The sequence below is a fragment of the Gopherus flavomarginatus genome, unplaced genomic scaffold, assembly GCF_025201925.1.
Source record: "Gopherus flavomarginatus isolate rGopFla2 unplaced genomic scaffold, rGopFla2.mat.asm mat_scaffold_89_arrow_ctg1, whole genome shotgun sequence".
NCBI lineage: Eukaryota > Metazoa > Chordata > Testudines > Testudinidae > Gopherus > Gopherus flavomarginatus.
The window spans coordinates 449,384-464,453 of NW_026115175.1; the positions used below are offsets into that span (position 1 = coordinate 449,384).

General features: G+C 53.9%; 1 non-coding gene across 1 annotated transcript; it reads left to right on the forward strand.

The window, feature by feature from the left end:
* The first annotated feature begins 7,569 nt into the window (after window positions 1-7,569).
* TRNAS-ACU (transfer RNA serine (anticodon ACU)) lies at window positions 7,570-7,651 on the forward strand. Its single transcript has one exon. It is a non-coding gene; the product is annotated as a tRNA-Ser (tRNA).
* The last annotated feature ends 7,419 nt before the right edge of the window (window positions 7,652-15,070 follow it).

A 15,070-nucleotide genomic window follows, 5' to 3' on the forward strand; every position in this document is an offset into this window, starting at 1 on the left:
ACTCTCAGGGCTGCTGTGGCTCAGAGGAGGGTGCCTGACTGCCTGGCAGGCTTAGGCGCCGCAAGCCTTGGAGGTGGGAGAAGTGAAGCGGCCACGGCGTGCTCGGGGTGCTCGTGCTCGGAGCAGGGGTGAGCTCGGGCGACGGGGGTGCCGCAGGGCAGAGCAGGAGAGTTGCCACAAGAGGGGAGCCTCAGGGTGGAGGGGGGAGCTGCCACGGGTGGGGCGCCTCAGGGCAGGGGTGCGGGGGGGGGGAGAGTGCAAGGTGGAAGTTTCGCCTAGGGCATGAAACTTCCTTGCAACGGCCCTGCCCCACGCCCTGCCTGCAGCCAGCCCTGCACCCCCTGCCCTGCCCTGCCGGCAGTCAGCCTCTGTCTCCAGCCAGCCCTGCACCTTCTGCTTTGACTGCACCAGCCGCATCCTCCCTGCCCTGTCTCCAGCCAACCCCTGATGCACCCCCCTGCCTGAAGCCAGCCAGCCACGCAGCCCTTGCCCTGCCTGAAGCCAGACCCTACCTCCAGCCAACCCCACATCCACTGGTGCCCTGCACTTCCCAGGGCAGTAACCCTGCACATCTGCTTCAATGAGGGGGGCAGGGAGCAGCTGGGACCCACACATGTGCACACCCTAGGGTGACCAGACAGCAAGTGTGAAAAATCGGGACGGCGTGGGGGGTAATAGGATCCTAGATAAGACCCCAAAATTCGGACTGTCCCTATAAAATTGGGACATCTGGTCACCACAGCACACCCCCAGGACTCCTGAGTTCCATTGCTGGGTTTCCTATTGGTTCCTCTGCTGGTTGTTTTCCTTTTTCTGGGGACTTTGGGCAAGTTGCTCCCCACTCTCGGGCTCTGTCCCCAGCAGTCAAATGGGGATTTCATACCTTCCCGCTATTGGAAAGTGCTGGGAGAATCCCCCAGCAAAAGCTGCTCTGACAGTGCTAAGCAGCATCTGACCATTCAAGGTCGGAGCTCACTGCCCAGGAGGAGTGCTTGGCTCTGGGGTTTCACTTCAGCCCAGTGTAGAGAGAGAGCCCTAACCATGGAGTTTGGCTCAAGAAGACCAAGTCTCCAATTTGTTAAGGGTGTTTTGAATTTCAATCCTGTGCTCCAAAGTGCTTGGTGTCAGTTGTAAACTTTAGGAGCATGCTCTCCACTCCATTTTCCAAATCATTCATGAAAATATAGAATAGTACCTGACACCGGACTGATCCCTGCCAGACCCACTAGGTTCACCCTCCCCGTTGGGCAGCTAAACATGGAGAAGGGCTCCTGGAGTCTTGGCTTTCAACCAGCTCTGCACCCACATTACACTGATTGCAGCTGGACTGCATTTCCCTCGTTTGCTTCTGAGAATGTCCTATGGGACTGTGTCAAAAGCCTTAGTAACACCAAGCTAGACCCCATCTATTGTTTACTCACCTCTACCAGGCCCAGAACCCTGCCAAAGAAGGAAAGAGGATTGGTTTGGAATGATTTGTTCTTGACAATTCCACGCTCACTAGTCATAAGAACCAAATCATCCTGTAGGTGCTGCTGACAAACTGAGTGTTTAAGAATGTATTGCAGGATCTCTCCAGCTATGGCAGTCAGGCTAGCTAGTCTGTAAGTCCCAGAGGTCTTTTTGTTCCCCTTTGAAAGATAGGTCCTGTCTTGTTCATGGATGGGAAGATGTTCTTTTTCAGGGGTCTCAGACGAGAACTGGGGCACAACACCTGGTTTGTTAAGGCCACAAAAACGGAGGCAGGAACCTCTTCTCTGCTGCTGGCAAAGAACCACAGGTACCTAAAAGATAGGGACTCACATCTTTGAATGGGCTTTAAAAAGGCAGTGGTTAATAAGTTTGGCCCCGACCATTTCTTGTTTCCACAGACTAGACATTTTAGCAAACTTTAGAATTCCTTGGTGCTAAACACTGTGAAACTCCCCTTTCTCCTTCACAGAGGGCTTTAATACCCCTTATCTCACTTGGGCTCTAAACTGCCCATAGTTCGAGAACTGTTCCTGTTCCGATTGGACAGATGGGAGAAGGGAAGTGACCTACCCAAGGCCTACACAACAAGGCGATGGCAGAGCCAGAAAGAGAAGCAACCAGTTCTGACTCCTGTTCTAACAGATGAAAACACCCCAGAGCCCAGGAATCGAGATGGTGGGAAAATTTCATTCAAACCGTTTCTGTCCGAAAATCCCATTTAGACTAAACCAGTTTGTTTCTCAAAATCATAACAAGTGGGATGAAAGATCTTTGCAAAAATATTTTGTTGCAAAACAAAAGCATCTCCTCTTTGTCAGAGTGTGTTAAATTGTCTCCTCGCACACAAAGAGGAGACACTTACATCTCAACCATTAGATAAGATGCTTCAATCTGAGCTAAGTCGTTGCTACTATTAACAATTTCAAAATAAAAAAATACAAATAAAATAGACTATTTCAGCTAATCTATTATGTCATAATCTGGGAAACTTCATATTATGCACTACTTCTAGTGACACTCCCAAATGGATCCGCATCCTTCACCCACCATGAGGTAGGTAAGAGCGGATCATTATTATCCCTACTTGAAAGAGGGAGAAGCTCAGGCTGAGAAAGAAGAATTGACTTGTCTTAGGTCACACAGCCCGTCAGAGGCAGTGTTGGGAATAGGACCGAAGAGCCCTGATTTTCAAACAAACCATCGGATCTTGAATTTCAGACATTGAATGACCTGAATACTGTGCTCTCAGATGAGCTCCAGACCAACAACAGTGACAGTAATTATTCAGCAAGTATTTGAGGAGAACTGCAATGTTAGAGGGAATCATCAACTGCTCAGAGACAATTAATGCAGAGAAGCAGCAAAATTAATCAAAGCTAGAACTGGTTCTGACTTATTTACTTGATCTTAAAAGAGAACAACAAGGACCTGAGTCTCCTCCCTGTCAACATCCCCCTGCTCAACCAATCAGGGTAGAGACGGAGGACGGGAGGCTGAGGGTTCTTACCAGAGAGCCCAAAGGATGGCCCAGGTCACCGGTGGGGATCACTGCCCGAGCACTATTTCAGTCCCACATTTTTGGGTGGACCTTCCATAGTGGGAGCTGCAGAGGACTTCCCTGCAACACACACACACACACCTCCGTCCTGTTGTTGGGAAGGGAACAGGAGAAAGGACAAAAGAAGCAAGAGAAGAAGAGGAGGGAGGGATGGAGGAAGAGGTGAAACAAAAAGGACAAACCCTAATGTCCCCAGCGATTCTAAGGGACAAAATCCCAGGTGCGCAATAAAATTCTGCCTCCTTAAGCTCGTGTTTTCCATGCCTAGAATTCACTTGTCACCAGATAGATCAGACTGAACAGGTTTCAAACCTCCAGGAGGCTCTTACCTTCTAAACAGGGACGGCTGTTTTCTAGTAAAATCACTACAAGGGAAGGAGGAAACTCGGAAGAGGTTCCTCCTGGCGCTCACGTCCATGACCCCAAATAATCTCTCAGTCCTCAAAGAGAGACCTGGAGAAGGAAACGTGCTGAAGCAAAGCCACAGAGGTCTCTGAGGTTTCCCTGGCCCCTCGCCCCTGTCCTGCCTGGCTGATGTCAGCATCTCTCTGTGAGGTCACCACCTCCCCACCACCTTTGACCAATAGTCTGAGGTCCTGCAAACGGCCTTTGTGATGTCACTGCCACACCCCTCCCTTGCTGGGCTAATGTCCTGCCCCTAGCCAGGCACTTTGGAGGTTTGAGCTACTTCCTGTGGATCACCCCACTCAAGGAGCGTTCGTTCTAGGCAGCAAGCCGGCTAGACAGGAAAACATCAGACGCTGCTCCCAATGCTACACTCAGTTTTTCAGAAATTAGTCGACTTCATGGTCAGAAGACACCATTAGAGCATCTAACCTGCATATCACAGGCCTCCTGTATGACATAACAGCTACTTTGGGGGCAAACACATTCCAGAAAGGCATCTAGTCTTCATTAAATGACATCAGGAGATGGTGAATCCACCACTTTCCTTGGTAGCTTGCTCCTGTGGTGAATCATCCTCGCTGTTGACTATTGTGCCTCAGTTGTAATATGAATTTGTCTCTTTTCACTTTCCAGCCATTGGGTCTTGTTATGCCTTTCTCTGCTCCATTCAAGAGCCCGTAAATACCCAATCTTTTCTCTCCATTAAGGCCCTTCAACATTACAATGAAATCACCTTTCAATCTTCTTTTGATAAGCTAAACAGGTTAAGCTCTTTCAATAGCTCACTGGAAGGCATTTTTCTCCAGCCCTCAGAACATTTGGTGGCTCTTTGCTGCCCTAGCTCCAATTTCACAACATCTTTTTCAAATGAGGATACCAGAACTGGAGGCAGTATAAAGGTTGTATAAAGGTAAAATTAAATAGGTTGCAGAGGAGTTTTTTTTAATTTCGGCTTTTGTTGCTAAAAATTTTGTCTCTCTGCGGTGAGAAAAAACACTCCCCGAATGCCAAAATTTGAGCCATGAAAAGCGGCAGTGTGAACAGCGCATCATAGGTGGAGCTGGGCTCCCGGTGACAAAGCTCTTGCCCCTCATTGGAGGTAGTTTGGCTTTGTTGCCGGGGAAGCTCTCTCTCAGCGATAAGGACGGCCACACAGCGCACCTTACAATGGCATGGTTAGAGTGGCACAGCTGCACCGTGGTAAGGTGCGCGGTGTAGACACAGCCTCAGAGCTGGGGAAAGCCGACAGGCACTGAGGAGCACAGGGTTCAGACAGAGACATCCATTAGGAGAGCAACTATTCACAGGGATTCTCTATAGCCTAGTAAGGTGGAGAGGATGGAAGATGATAATGTACAGGTAGGTTCTGATGAGAAACAGTGAAATGAAAGAATCTCTCTCAATTACATCATGTAATAGCAGACAGCTAAAATGGGACACATTTTAGAAGTGCTTAAATACAAACGCTAAACGTCTAAGTACTAAGACTGGTGAATTTGAGTGCCTGGTATTGAGTGACGATATTGATAGAATAGGCATCACAGAAACCCTTGCACCCCCTCCTGCACCCACATAGGGAGACTGACCTGTGTGCATGGAGCAGCTGGCACTGCTGCCCCCCACTCCTCCCTGGAACGCTGCTCATCTGGGCACCCCTAGGGGCTGTGGGATGTGGGGGCAAGAAGTGAGATCATCCGAGCTCCCTGCATCCAGGTCACTTTCCTCAGCCGGGCTGCATAGCGGGAGGGCAGAGAGCACCAGCTTCTGATGCTCCCCTCACAGCACAGCCCAAGTGGGAAAAGTGACCAGGACGCATGGAGCACATAGGGTTGCTCCTTACTCCCCTCAAACATCTATGGACCCATGGAGGAGCATTGGGGCAGGGGAGAGCAGTGAGCACCTTTGCACTGCCACACGGTGCCCTTTGACCCCTGGAGCCCTGGGCGGCTATCGGGGGGCACCACCCCTAAGGCCGGCCAGGCTCCCCAGAACGAGCAGCAGAAAACACAGAGACTGGCCACACACTGAGCAGTGGTAGCCTGGGCGGCTCGTAATGGAGGCTCAGGGGGGAGGGGCGTCATAACATTTTTTCCCAGATTTGGACCTTAGCGTCCAAAATATGGGTGTTAGCATGAAAACCTCCAAGCTTAGTTACCAGCTTGGACCTGGTAAAGCTGCCACCAGCCAGGGATTTATACAGTGCCGGGCTCGCTGTGGTCTCCCCAAAACCTTCCCCGGGGGACCCCCAGACTCAGATGCTTTGAGTCTCACAACAAAGGGGAATAAACCATTTCCCTTCCCCCTCCTCCCCTCCAGGTGTTCCCTCCCTGGGTTCCTGGAGAGATATACAGAAGCAAGCTCCGTGAATCGAAACAGAGGGACTCCCCACTCCCTTTTTCCAGTCCTGGAAATAGAAGTACCAAGATAGCTAATCTCTCTTCCCCCTTACCCAGAGGGTATGCAAAGTCAGGCTAGTAAATCTAACACAACGAGATTTTCCCCCTGACTTCTTCCTCCCACCAATTCCCTGGTGAGCTGCAGACTCAATTCCCTGGAGTCCCCACTAAAGAAAAAATCCAACAGGTCTTAAAAAGAAAGCTTTATATAAAAAGAAAGAAAAGGACATAAAATGGTCTCTCTGTATTAAGGTGACAAATACAGGGTTATTTGCTTAAAAGAAAAAAATGAATAAACAGCCTTATCCAAAAAGAATACAATTTAAACATTCCAGCAACTACACACATGTAAATACAAAAAAACCCAATATAAAGTTATTGTCTTATTATCTTTGTACTTACAACTTGGAAACAGAAGATTAGAAAGGCAGGAGATAGAAAAATCACTCTCATAGCCGAGACGCCACAGACACAAGACAAAGAACAAAGAACTCACACACAAACTTCCCTCCACCCAGATTTGAAAAAGTCTTGTTTCCTGATTGGTCCTCTGGTCAGGTGTTTTAGGTTACTGGTGTTACCCCTTTATAGGTAAAAGAACATTAACCCTTAGCTATCTGTTTATGACAAGGGGGCTCAGCCTCCCCAAACCTTGCACTGCCAAGGGGACAGTGGGGCCCATGATCAGGGGCCCTGGCCAAGTTAGGTCCCCCTGGAAAAGTCTCCCCTATGTCAGCCCCAGGGCTGGAGGAGCTCCCACTCCCTGCTACAGCCCGGGGGCTGCAGCAGGGGCACAGAGCTTCTCTGGTCTCAGGGCCACAGCGGGGCAGGGGTAAAGGAGTGATAGGGTGGGGCTGGTGGGGGAAGGGGTGGAACAGAAGTGACAGTGGATGGGGCCATGGGTGGAAGGGGATAGAGCCACAGACAGAAGGTAGGGGCATGGTTCTGGTGCTGGGGCCCCCACACTTGTTCTCCCTTTCCCGGGGGTTTGGCATCACTAGCCCCGGCTTAGCGAGTAGGGTTCAGTGGTCCCCATAATGTGGGGTGCGACTCCTAGGGGGACACAGAGGAACATTCATGGGGGCACCTCAGGACCTGAGCCAGCCCACATAGAGGGCAGGGAGGGAGCACCACTCTGCCACAGCTCTTCCCCAACCCCACCCTCAGCCTGAGACTCTGGCTCCCAGCCCGGCGTCGACCCCTTTACCCCTGTCCGCACCCCTCACCCCAGCAAGCAACAGCCCCACTCCTCCCAGCCCCGGTTCTTGACCGTGGCTTCCGAGGGGCCACAGCCATGGCTAAGAGGGCACAATGTGAAATGTTTGGGGACCACTGGTTTAGGGTGACGTCCTCAATCACTTCTCTGCAGTCCAATAAAAGCTATTCCTCACTCACCTACCCCTCCATCAGGACGGACTAGGTATGTTCTGCTGCCCTTCACTCATACAGGAAGGAGAATAACATTTCATTCCACTCAATCCTAAAGTCATTTGTAACCCAAGACCATCCCAAACTGGTCATTTTGGGGAAGCGGCCCCATCATGCTGCATAGCTAGGCAGAGTAGGTGTGTCTATGCAAACACGGTCTGTTCCGGAAGTCTTTCCCCAGCTCCTCACTAGGTGAGAGAGGGGAGCTCATTCAGACCCTGCTTTCGCTTAGTATTTAAAAACTCCTTAGTGTCCCTATCTCTGCCGGCCTTAGATTTCTCCTCCTGTCTGTTTTTTGAAAGCTCAGATGAGGTGACCGAGTGGTTAAGGTGATGGACTACTACCCCATTATGCTCTGCCTGCATGGGTTCAAATCCCATTCTCATCAGAGGCATTTAGTCTTCACCCTCCTTTATAGACAACCATCTCCCCCTTTGGTACAATAACAGATCAAACAATGTTGCTTGTGTTACCCAAAATTGGGTCAGTTAGTAAGCTTAGAGAGGACTAATAATGCCCCTCCCCCCCAGAGTCTGGCAGAAAGCAGCACATTTATTAGCTTGATAGCTAAGCTCAAAAGAAGGGATGGGGGAAGGTGTCACACTCATACTCACGCTCCCAGGACAGGCCTGGCAGTGGAGATGTCAGGATCCTTTAAGGTAAGTGTCCCACAGCGCAGCGATGGACAGTGCGATGAAGATCAGTCTCCCTGAGGTGCAATAGAATGTAACACAGCGAACCACTGGCCAGATGGGCCGGGTGAAGGGCATTCACTGGAGGTACAAAGGAGAGTGGGAAAGCCACTTCACAGGCATTCAAAGCGGGAAAGGACACAAGCTGGGGGAGTTTAACAGACCTTTTGAGCATACAGGTTATACAGAGCATACAGATCACTGCTGCTCCTACAACATGATAAGTTCTCAAGCAACATGTTTCTTACTTTGCCCATCTGTCAATTTTGATGATTATTGATGGAAATATTTTGCCATTGGGTTGTGTGTTTACACAGAAATTGACATTTACCAACAAATACACAATTCTTCCAAGCCTGCCTAGTCTGCAGTTGATGGGTTTAGAGGGACACATTCACTCTTCCAGGTCCCCATTCCAGGCCTGTGCTCTCCAGGTTGTCAACTTCCCGCACTGCTGGGATCCTTCCCTCATCTCCCCCCAAACCACTGCCCCACCCCCACTTCTGGGGTCCCCTCCCTACACTGTCTAACTCCACTGCTGGCAGGATCCCTTCCTGTTCCTTTCATTTCCTGCCTCCACTCTGGGCAAAAGCTCTGCACTCTTCCCACACCAGAAGTTGAACCCAGGCCACCTGGGTGAAAACCAGGAATCCTGACCACTAGCCCATAGGGGACTATTGTTGCATCTGACGAAGTAGGTATTCACCCACGACAGCTCATGCTCCAATACGTCTGTTAGTCTATAAGGTGCCACCGGATTCTTGGCTGCTATTATTACTACAACTCAGGCCTTGGCTACACTGGAGAGTTACAGTGCAGGTGGTGGCTTTACAGCGCTGTAACTTACTCCCCGTCCACAGTGGCAAGGCACATACAGCGCTGTATCTCCCTGGCTACAGTGCTGCATGTGCTCCACCTCGACCAGAGGAATAAAGAGAACAGAGCTGGTGATGCAGCGCTGGGGTGCCAGTGTAAACAGTGATTAATCTTACTACGCTGTCACTGACCTCCGGAACCTTCCCATAATGCTTTTAAGTAGAGATAACGCTCTTTGTTTTGGTGTGATGCCTCTGTTTGCTTTGCTGTGAGCTCAAGGCTCCCGGAGCTGCTTATCTGAAAACCAAACATAGTTACTGTTTGCAGTGAATGAGCAGAGGCAGGGGGATCCCTTTGGAACACCCACAGCTGGTGTTTGCTTGAGGAGAGAAGCAGCCGGGTGGGCACGGGGGAGGAGGGGGTCTCTTTTGGATCAGCGGCTTATCTGGTCTGTGAGGAAAAGAACAAAGGCGGCTATTTGCATTTAGTGAATGAGAGAGGGGTGGGGGAGGAGGCTTGAACTTGCCAGGCAGGGAGCTGACACAGTGTCAGCTCCAAAAATCCACTCGCTCTGTCTCCCCCACGCTCCGTGTCACACTCCACCCCACCCTCCTCTTTTGAAAAGCACATTGCAGCCACTTGAATGCTGGGATAGCTGCCCATAATGCACCACTCCCAACAGCGCTGCAAATGTGGCCATGACAGAGTGCTGGTAGCTGTCAGTGTGTCCACACTGCAGCGCTTTCCCTAAACAGCTGTAGGAAGACAGCTTTAACTCCCAGCGCTGGACAGCTGCAAGTGTAGCCAAACCCTCTCTAAGCCGACCCCTTATGAGAACAGCAGGGACTAGCATGACTAGATGTCCCGATTTTTGTGTCTTTTTCTTATATAGGTGCCTATTAACCCCACCCCCATCCCAATTTTTCACATTTGCTGTCGGATCACCCTAGCAGGGGTTGCACACAGGGCTGCATTAACCTTCAGGTGCTGAGGTTTCCCTCTCTCCATTCCCAGAGCCTGTGATCAGGAAACAGACATCAGGGCTCCCACGTGCTGCACAGACCATGACTGAGATCAGACCCCATATTATGCAAGGTGCTGTACAAACCCTGGGCAACACTGAGACACCCAGGAGGTTCCCCTCAATTTCTCTGAGCCTCTGCTGCCCAACTTCTTCTGAATCCCTCTGGCTCACCCCCCCCCCACAAAAAAAACCCACCTTTCCAAACAGTCCTTCTTTCCTTGCCCCCTGATTCTGGTTTCACACCCTGGGACCATCTCCTCTCTTTGTCTCTCCCCCTCCAGGTGAAGCAGAGATGGAGGCAACTTCAGCCACTGGAGTCAGCCTCAGCGAGCGCTGCAGCCGGCCCCGGGGGAGGGGGGTGTTTGCAGACACAGGAAGGGAGCAGGGGGTGCTGGGAAGAAGGCGGCAGGAGAACAAAGCTCAGAGACCCAACATGGGGAAATTCCAGGGGGCGGGGCTCTGACACATCCCAGGTGCGGACAGCTCCTGGGGGCGGGGCTCTGGCTCAGCTCGGGGGCAGGGCAGCTCCTCGGGGCGGGGCTCCAGCACAGAGCAGGGGCGGGGCAGCTCCTGGGGGCGGGGCTCCAGCACAGAGCGGGGGCGGAGCAGCTCCTGGGGGCGGGGCTCTGGCACAGAGCGGGGGCGGAACAGCTCCTGGGGGTGGGGCTCCAGCACAGAGCAGGGGCGGAGCAGCTCCTGGGGGCGGGGCTCTGGCACAGCCCGGGGGCGGGGAAGCTCCTGGAGGTGGGGCTCTTGCACAGCCCATGGGCAGGGCAGCTCCTGGGGGCGGGGCTCCAGCACGGAGCGGGGGCGGGGCAGCTCCTGGGGGCGGGGCTCCAGCACAGAGCGGGGGCGGAGCAGCTCCTGGGGGCGGGGCTCTGGCACAGCCCATGGGCAGGGCAGCTCCTGGGGGCGCGGCTCTGGCACATTGTGACGCAGAGCCCGGGCTGAACAGCTGCTTTCTGGTTCTCCACGTGCTGCCAGCAGCGCTGGAGCTGCCCGAGCCGGAGCAGAGCCGCTGTTCTCAGCTGCAGCCAGGATCTGCCCCCGGCCCCGCTGGGATCCAGGTGGGGACAGAGACTGGGGCCCGGGGGTTCCCCTTGGTGTGGCTGGCGGGGGCGGGAGGGGAGAAGCCGGAGCTGCAGGCGGGGGAAGGGCGGTGGGACATTGTGACCCGGAGCCCCCGGGGAATGAGAGGCGCTGGGGGGCACGAAAGTGACTCTGCCCCAGGGAGCCTGGGAGAAGCCTTGAAGGCGTCTCAGCCCCAGTGGAGCTGCAGGAGGATCCGCCCGCCCGCCCTGCTGAGCAGAGAGGGACGGAGTGTATGAGCAGCTTCCCTCCTTTAGCTCTCTGGGGAGAGCAGCTAATGGGACCCCTCCTCACAGGGCGAATCGCTGATCTCATTTGACCCACTGTCCATCTGGAATCACTCCTTGTCTTTCCATACAGTGACTCTGGATTAACAACGGTCTCAATGACACCGGATTTCAGAAAGAATGAGTTCAGAACGCTGTGGAAAAGACCATCGTGTGGCAGTGCTGACTCCCTTCCCACCTCCCTCACCCCCGCAGATCTAGGACAAGGACTGGGGGCAAAAATTTTCCAAACGGAACCGAAAGTTCCTGCAGTTTTCAAAAGAGGAGAAAAGTAAATTCTGTGAATTCACTCTAACAGTGTTTGCTAAGTGGACAGAAAGTTATCACAGTGACAGGGCACGTGACTGGGGAATGGACTTGGTGACCTGGTGACTAGGAGCCAGGACTCTGGTATAAGTTGACCAGAGAGAAGGATCATGGTTAGCAGCAGCCCCCAGACACCCCCTAGTACCCAGAGCCCAGACCCCCCAGCCAGGGGCCCCAGACACCCCCCAGCCAGGATCCCATCAGATATTCCCTGGGACGCAGCCCCCAGAGTCCCTGGCCAGGGACCCCAGATACCCCTCAAAGCCCCACCGGCCAGAGAACCCCCACCACACCATGATTGCCAGGTTGGGAATCCCAAAGGGTTCCCCCCACCAAGAGCCCCCAGCAGCCAGGGACTCCCTCAAGGGACCCCCTACCCACTGGGAACTCAGTCCCTCACTGCCTGCCTAGGAACTTCCCCACCCTCCAGAACGATCTACCCTGACATTTGCCTGGGACCCCCTCCTCTGCCCAGTGTGACCCCCTGATGCTTTACAGTGCGACCCATCACTTTGCTTTCCTGGCATGCCCTCACCTAGTGCCAGGGATCCCCTCCCCCAGCTCTGTGCACTGGGCATGGCAACAAAACCAGGAACCAGCGGGGGAAGCACAGACAGAGCCCCTGGCACAGAACCAGGCTCCCTCTAACCCTCTGTCCCGCCTCCCCAAGAGACACCCACCCCCACTGTTCTGCAGCCACCAGGCCCCCAGCGATACCCACCTCCAGGACCCATAGCCTCAGGGATGGGCACATCAGAACCACCACCCCCAAAAACCCCAAACATCCACAACCCATCAACCTTACTAGGGTACCCCCTGCCCAGCCACCCAGAGGCCTCCCCACACCACAATGCCCCTTCAGCTGCAATCTCCCCACACAGACACCTTCCCTGCCCCTGCAAGTGTTACCTCACAGAGTGTGAGAAGTGGCTAGAAAGTTAACACCACCTCCTGCTGGCCAGTCACACAGGCAGAGAGAGCCTGGGGAGTGCTTCTTTAACAGGAGAATGGAAGGCCTGGAGGGCAAGAAAGATCCACGGGCTGTCACTAGCAAATAATGGCCACCATGGATCCACCCCAGAGGCGGCTGCATCTTAGCACATTGGGAAACAACCCATCATATTCAATTAGAAATAAAACAACTAGAGAGAAGTGGGGCAAATGTTTGGGGTATTTTATATCAATCTTTGAGACACGCAGAGAGAACCCTGTCACAAATGACATTTGATAACATGAGAGAAAACCACCAAGATCGGAGGGGATTTGATGTTGCTATTAAATAACTAGTGGAAAAGGGGGACTGTTGGACTGGATTTTATATGACTGTCCAATACATAAACAGAATGTGATGGTCCCCCCCGGCCACGGGGCAACCATTCACGTGAGCAGCTCAGAGCCCTTTGAGGAGCTGATTTAAGGGCGGGGGGGGGGAGCTGGAAGGCTCCCTGGACAATGGAAGGGGGCCGCAGGGGAATTGGGAAATGGGGTCTGGGCAGTCTCCATGGGGGATGTGCTCCTCCCTTCCCTTCCCTGCCCTGGCAGAGAACGGGAACCTCATCCCATCCCACTCCAGTGGGAGCCATGTTCTGGGGAATGACCCAGGGCAACAATTTCCCACCCAAACAAGGACAAATCGCTGCAGATAAAATGGGTGGGAAAATCCACCCCCCATCAGAGAGATTTTAAATTGACATTTGAGAAGTATGGAGAGAAAAGGGAAAATCAGAGGCAATTAGAGAGCTGATCATTGGGGGCGGGAGGAGAATCTCCCTGGATTTTATAGCCACGTGTGATAATGAGAGAGAAAAGGGGAAATCTTGAGAGAATGTGTGTGTGGGAGGAAGTGGCAAAAACTGGGACAGGATCCAGTTAACTCACCTCCCTCCCACCCCGGGAATGTCCTGGCTGCACAGAGACAGATCTACACCCCCACCCCAGTGACCTCCCCCCCCTGCAACTCCGGCTTCTCCTCCCCCCTTGACACCTCCGCCCTCACACCAAAGGGGGGGGCTCTGCCAGCGCCTCCCCCTGAGCTCAACTCCTGCTCCTCCCCCCAGCCCGGATTGTGCCCTTTAGCCCCCCACGAACCCTGCCTCCAGCTGCCTGACCCCCCCGCCCATCAATTTCCTGCTCTGCGCCCGCCCCTCCTACGCTCCCTGTTACTCCCCCGCCCCGCTCCAGCCCCGCCCCCAGCGCCCTTCGGAACGTTAGGGCTGGTCCGGGCAGAGGGAAGGGCAGCGGCTTCAGCGGCTGTTACTGGGCATGCGCAGTGCCCGGAAGTAGCACATTGCTATGGGGAGGGATTTAATATACCGCCCCCCCCGCCTGTCCCGGGGTCCGCCCCTCCCCCCCACACGACGGCCGGGCCCCGGCCCCCCCATCCCAGCGGGGCGGGCAGGCGGATCCTCCTGCAGCTCCACTGGGGCCGAGGCGCCTTCAAGGCTTCTCCCAGGCTCCCTGGGGCAGAGTCACTTTCCTGCCCCCCCAGCGCCTCTCATTCCCCGGGGGCTCCGCGTCACAATGTGCCAGAGCCCCGCCCCCAGGAGCTGCCCCGCCCCTGCTCTGTGCTGGAGCCCCGCCCCGAGGAGCTGCCCTGCCCCCGAGCTGAGCCAGAGCCCCACCCCCAGGAGCTGTCCGCACCTGGGATGTGTCAGAGCCCCGCCCCCTGGAATTTCCCCATGTTGGGTCTCTGAGCTTTGTTCTCCTGCCGCCTTCTTCCCAGCACCCCCTGCTCCCTTCCTGTGTCTGCAAACACCCGCCCTCCCCCGGGGCCGGCTGCAGTGCTCGCTGAGGCTGACTCCAGTGGCTGAAGTTGCCTCCATCTCTGCTTCACCTGGAGGGGGAGAGACAAAGAGAGGAGATGGTCCCAGGGTGTGAAACCAGAATCAGGGGGCAAGGAAAGAAGGACTGTTTGGAAAGGCGGGTTTTTTTTTGGAGGGGGTGAGCCAGAGGGATTCAGAAGAAGTTGGGCAGCAGAGGCTCAGAGAAATTGAGGGGAACCTCCTGGGTGTCTCAGTGTTGCCCAGGGTTTGTACAGCACCTTGCATAATATGGGGTCTGATCTCAGTCATGGTCTGTGCAGCACGTGGGAGCCCTGATGTCTGTTTCCTGATCACAGGCTCTGGGAATGGAGAGAGGGAAACCTCAGCACCTGAAGGTTAATGCAGCCCTGTGTGCAACCCCTGCTAGGGTGATCCGACAGCAAATGTGAAAAATTGGGATGGGGGTGGGGTTAATAGGCACCTATATAAGAAAAAGACCCAAAACTCGGGACATCTAGTCATGCTAGTCCCTGCTGTTCTCATAAGGGGTCGGCTTAGAGATGGTTTGGCTACTGTCAGCTGTCCAGCGCTGGGAGTTAAAGCTGTCTTCCTACAGCTGTTTAGGGAAAGCGCTGCAGTGTGGACACACTGACAGCTACCAGCACTCTGTCATGGCCACATTTGCAGCGCTGTTGGGAGTGGTGCATTATGGGCAGCTATCCCAGCATTCAAGTGGCTGCAATGTGCTTTTCAAAAGAGGAGGGTGGGGTGGAGTGTGACACGGAGCGTGGGGGAGACAGAGCGAGTGGATTTTTGGAGCTGACACTGTGT